This window comes from Hipposideros armiger, unplaced genomic scaffold, assembly GCF_001890085.2.
Source record: "Hipposideros armiger isolate ML-2016 unplaced genomic scaffold, ASM189008v1 scaffold_755, whole genome shotgun sequence".
In the NCBI taxonomy this organism is placed as follows: domain Eukaryota; kingdom Metazoa; phylum Chordata; class Mammalia; order Chiroptera; family Hipposideridae; genus Hipposideros; species Hipposideros armiger.
The window spans coordinates 755,740-761,739 of NW_017732105.1; the positions used below are offsets into that span (position 1 = coordinate 755,740).

Consider the following 6,000-nt stretch of genomic DNA (forward strand, 5'->3'; position numbering starts at 1 on the left):
CAAGTAGTTTTACAAGCGCTAACATTCATTTTCAGACAACCATGTCTCTCTAACTTTGCCCAACACAGCTCAAACATACATCCCTCCGTGTCCATTTCTGTGTTGGGCCAGCCATATCACTGTCTTCCCATAGAGTTTGGTCCAGCAGGAACCCTGAAGCCATCCTCTCTCTACCAGCCCCTCAGGACTCAGAATGGGAGCTGTTTTACAAAATTTCCAAGAAGGAAATTCCATACTCTTTCCAACCAAACTGAGAAATGAACAGAGAGAAAGAGAGACCCAACATTATTTATGAACTTCACTGTCAAAAAACCCTTTTTACTGCACAATGGGCATGTACTTTTGACTGTTGTACCGTACACTTAACAATGGAAAATTTTATGTGATGTGCTTTTTACCGCAACAATATCTTTTTTTTATTTTTTATTTTTTATTGGGGAGATGGGAACAGTGCTGGGGAATTAATTGGGGGAAGGGGAACAGACAAGTTGCTGTCGTTTTGTTCTTCAGTCTAGTTGTGGAGGACGTTGCTTCACTGGCCCAAGTTGGCACCATCATTGCGCTCTTCCTGGGCGAGGCAGATCAGTCGCCGGCTTCTGGACGGCCGTTCACTGCGGCTGCTGGCCGCTCACGCTGGCTGCTGGCTACACATGGTAGCCCATGGCAACCCACTGCCACAGGGGCTGCAGCCTACGCCATCGCCAGCGACTCACGGCAGCCCAGCTCTAGGTTGAGCTGTTGTTCAGCATCTTAGCTGTGGAGGGCAGTGTCACTGGCCCTCATATGTGGGATCCGAACCGGGGCCCTCTGGTGTCCCAACCTCATATGTGGGATCCGAACCGGGGCCCTCTGGTGTCCCAAGCCAGTTCTTAACCATCACGCCACTCAGCCGGCCCAACAATATCCTTTTTTATATCTAACCTAAAAACCTTTCTCTTTGGTTTAAGTGTGTTTTCAGAGAAATGTTGTCCTTCCTAAAATCTTTGAATGCTGTTTTATAATAGCCCACCTTAGCCTTCTCCTCTCTGTTCTAAATCAACTCACGTCCTTTTAGTTTTTCCTCCACGTCTTTCAACATTTGGGTTGCTCGAGGTCCTGGCAAGGAACCCAGGGTCACTGGCCCTTCCCTTAAATGGAGCACGTGCACCACATCTTGAAGCTGAAAGACAAGAGAGGCTTTCTCTCTGGAAAACCAGCACCTTAATCTCAGGCCTCTCAGCAAAGAGATTCCATTTACATAATTTAGGATTCTGTAGCCAAAGGCCTATCTTTTCTTATTCCAACTCCAAAGGAACATTCATTCATTCATTCAACCAATATTTATCTTCTCTGTGGGTTAATGACCATGTTATTCTTTTGGCCCTCATAAATAGGAGATGTATCACTTTTAACAAAATTTTAGGGGAAAAAATGTCATCACACTCACATTAACCCTTTTACCAATAAGCAGAGTAGCATAATTGGGACGAACACACAGCCCTTATTTGATTTTATTTTGCTTTGCAATTTGATTTTTTTTTAATTTAATTGAAATATTTTTCTATTGTAAAGTTATGTTTGTTGGTAAGGTTTCTGGGTTTCTTAAATGCTAAAAATTCATTTTAAGTGTTCTGTCCCAAGCAAAACCATTGTTCTCTTAAATGTGAATTTTTACCATAAAAAAAAAACCCCACAGACCCTGGAAATCAGAGTTCACCAAATGGCTTAAGGGACGAGTAGAGGTGGAGGTTCAACTCTTTTGACATCCTAGCTGCTCGCTAGCTGACTTACATACATCATACATGTTATGTCATATTACACTTAATCCTTACAAAGGCAGAAGAAGAAAAAAGAGGAATTAATATGATTGCCCATTTATGAAGGTCACCTAGTTGACCTTTTATATATTCTGTGACTTTAAACTTCAGGTGAAATAGTTTTTGTTCTATGAGAATCTTTTCCTGTCATGTCTGTTATGAAATGTTAAGAAGCCTTAGACACACCAGAGCTCTGAGTGGGAGAGACACCCAGATCAGCTTGGTGACAGCAGTCACTGTGCAGCGGCCACTGTCCTGGAAAGATGGGCTTTTCGTTGCTGTGGCAGGACTCAGGGGACGAGTCATTTCTATTTGGGAAAATCATCAAGTTTGTGGGTCAGCCTCCATCTGCATCTCAATTTTATTTTGAGTGGAAGTTTGTTGTGCAACACATGATTACCAACGGGCACAGTGCTTTGGATTTGTGCAGTCTTTCAAATACAGACCTCAGAGAGATTTGTGGCATAAATAGAGAAAGCTAATCTATGTTGATTGATAGAAATGGTCAAGAACAACACCAGGAGCCTTTACATTCACTAATGTAAATCTCACCTGACCTTCAAACCTATCGTAGAAGGTAGACATTATTACTTCTCTTGTGCAACCAGGGTAGCTAAGATGCAAACCGATTAAGTAATTTGCCCAAGGTCCAAGAGCTAGTAGTTGGAAGAGAGAAACTGTGAATATAGAACGTTTAACTCTAGATAAAGCCCTAGCACTTGCCTGACCCCATGATAACTTTTTCACAGAACAAATCCTGCGGAGAATGGGAGTGGGAGGCCAGGCAAACAACTAAATATGATTCCATTGGGTCAGTGTGGGCTGGACACTAACCACAGGCATCACCCTGGCTTATGACAAATCCCTAAGAGGCCATTGTAACAGCTGCAAGCCTGTGGTGGTGCCTCAGTCCTGCTGGGGAGATATGAAATTTGGCCAGAGTCTTCATGGTTACAGAAACAAAGGTAAAATAATATTGGGATAAGTTTTCCCAAAGACTTGGTGAAGTGTATATTATTTTCATCATTTCTGGATCATTTCTGAAGTGAGTCCTACAAAATCTCCCAGTGTCACGATTTTCCCAACACAGGGCTTAGAATTGAGCCTTAATCAGCTCACAAGCAATCCCGAACCAGACTGGAAGTAGGAATGGCTCAAGCAGATTTGAATGGGTTGAGGGGAGGAAGGAAACAGCAAAAACAAATGTGAGCTTTTTTTTTTTTTTTCCCCTTACTCTCCTAAAAGATTTGGCTCCAAATTTGAGTTACTCAGTTGTTTGTTTTGGTTCTTACCAAGTGCCTTTCCTGGAAAAAGCACAAAGGGCTTTGTAGACCTTAAAGAAAATTCTTAAGTATAAACAGTCAATCTCTAAAATTGCTTTGAAAGGTCACTGACACATAAATACTACATGTACCTATAAAACCTAAAAGGAAGGGACACACATGAGAATGAAAGAGGAAAAACACTCCCGAAAACAAACATCCTACCAGAGTAAAATCAAAAGGATGTTTGGAGGCTGGGACAAAAGAGTGACAGTGGAAGCTGGGCTGCCCTGCTCTGATTCTTAGTCTTCCTCGGCCAATTCAAAAGTCACAGGCTCCCCCAATTCAAAAGTCACAGGCTCCAGCATTCTTATTTATCCAAACGCATGTGCCCTTCAGGATTTAAATTCCTTCCATCTCTCTCCACTTGCTGAGCTGCTAAAATCTCCCTGAGTGTTTGGATTAAGAAGAGGCTCCCCTGGGAGATGAGAAATCCATACCCTTCCAGGGGACAATAGGCTGCCACAGACAGACTGGCTGAGGGACCTGGCGTGAGTCCCCAGAGAGGTGGATGCTGCCACTGGAAGTTGAAACTTTTCATGAGGCACAAATTTCCTTCTGATCTGTGGGGAAAGGAAGGCAATGGGCCAGTGAGGCTTCTTTACTCTGAGCCTTGATCAGTCAAGAAATGGAGGTGCTCCCCCCTGGCTCTCCGTCTAACTGCCCTGTGGTCCTGAGAAACCTCTGAATCTCAATCGTCTCAGCAGTTCAGAGAAAGAAGTTGGCTGTGTTCGTGTAAAGCACTGTTTATTGTCCTTTTATTTTGTTCAGCAAGAGATTTCAAGCCATTCCGTTGGATTAGATAATCTGTCTCTTCCATTTTTAAAATCCCGTAATGAGTACTCGAGTGATGCATGAACTAAGTAGGATTTTTCCGTATTGCGTTACGTACGAATTTTACAATCTGAGTGGGTGCTTTTTGAAAGGACTGTAGAAAATGAACTTTTCTCAGAGAAGAGCCTGGAAACCCTAAGTTCCCTTCTCCCTGATTCTTTTCTCTCCCCACAATCTCACAACTGTCCCATGTCTGAAAAACAGAGCAGTCTGTAATGGTGTTTCAGTAAGGGAGAAAAGCTGTGTAATATGGTCCTCCAGGAGTTACAAAGGAGGCCAAGCGCCTCCTTCCAGCACAGGGTGGGCCCTGTTTTGTGCTTCCCTCTGTGACTCACCTACGTGGGATTTAGGCACCCAGAGAGGTTACTGGGGTGCAGGGGTTTGAGAATGAGGGGCGAGGAAGGGGGGGGTGGGATGGGGGTTAGGGGAGGCCGAAGCCTGAATAGGCCTATTGGGTCAAACTCCTGCAGCTCCTGGATCATTCACGTGAGGAACATTTGGGGGGAAAGCAGGAATTTTCCTAGCTTTCTGAAGCTGGTAGCTCTATTTTATTTCTCAACGTACCCCTATCTCTTGTCGGCGTCCCTGTTTCTTTACTTCCAGACAACTCATCTCTCCTTTTCCTTTCCAGCCAGTGTAACTGCTGACTGTACTGACATTTGATGTTATTCTCTGGGCCTCTCACCCTTTTGCTAGCAACATGATCCCATCTAAAAAGCCGATCCCATTGAAACCCCTGTCCTTCCTCAGCTTTACCACCGCTGGTACTAAAATGCCCTCAGCAACTTTTCCACTCACTCCTTGAAGCTGTTGTCTCCCCCAGGTTTCTGAGCTCATCATTCTGTTGACATGGACCTCCCTGGAATCACCAGTGATGTAATTTAACACAGTGACACTTTCCAAGTCTTCATCCTCTTTAATTTCTCTGGAGCATTTGATATTCCTAACCACCATCTTGAAATACTTTTTCTCTTGGCTTTCCTGCTATCTCCTCCTGTTTTCTTCCCCTCGTTCTTCTTCCCTGAGTTCCCTAAACTGGGGCATCCTCTAATGTTTGCCAGTCCTCTTTTCCTCTTTCTCTCTCATGTTGATTTCAACCCCCGCCGTCATTTTAGCTCCCGTTTGATGTAATGATTCCCCAACCTGGAAGGACCAATCTGAAGTTACAAGATTTTTTCTCCTGGCACCCAAGAGCGCATCCTCTCTGGGTCTGACTAACCTTTCCAGCCACGTTTTTTTTCTTACTTTCTCTCTCTGGGAGGTAGTATGATATACTTCAAAGAGCAAGGATGTAAAGGCAGAGAGATGTAATTACAAATATTGGCTCCATTGTTTCCTGGCCATGAGATCTTAAGCAAACTCTCTGTACCTTTGTTTTCTCACCCATAAAACAAGGATAAAAGTAGTACTCAAAAGAGATATTTTTAATTTTTTTATTGAGGTATAATTGACATATAATATTATGTTAGTTTTAGGTGTGCAACGTAATGATTCAATATTTGTTGATACTGTGAAAGGATCACCACAGTAAGTCTAGTTAATATCCATCCCCATACATAGTTACAGAATTTTATTTTCTTGTGATGACAACTTTTAAGATTTATTCTCTTCGCAACTATCAAATATACAATAGAGTGTTGTTAATTATAGTCACCATGCTGTACATTAGAGCCCCTAGACTTATTTATTTTATAATTGGAAGTTGGTACTTTTTGACCCCCATCACCCATTTCACCCACTTTGCACCTTTCCACCACCACTGCTGGCAGCCACCAATCTGTTCTAAAAGAGATACTTTTAGCACTTGGAGGTAGTGTATCTGGCACCTCACAGGAACTCAACAGCTAGAAGTTACTATTATTTTTGTTACGGGGATGATATGAATAACCACAAACCTTGTAATCAACTACCAAATGCTGTGCTCAGTAGTACTTTTTTTTTTTTAAGATTTTTATTGGGGAAATGGGGGGATGGGAACAGTGCTGGGGAATTGGGGGAAGGGGAACAGACAAGTTGCTGTCGTTTTTGTTCTTCAGTCTAGTTGTGGA

At 43.0% G+C, this 6,000-nt stretch overlaps 1 protein-coding gene across 3 annotated transcripts in view; it reads left to right on the forward strand.

Moving 5' to 3' along the window:
- ROR1 (receptor tyrosine kinase like orphan receptor 1) overlaps nt 1-6,000 on the forward strand; it is a 393,156-nt gene that overhangs the window by 373,773 nt on the left and 13,383 nt on the right. The gene's annotated exons all lie outside the window — the stretch shown is intronic.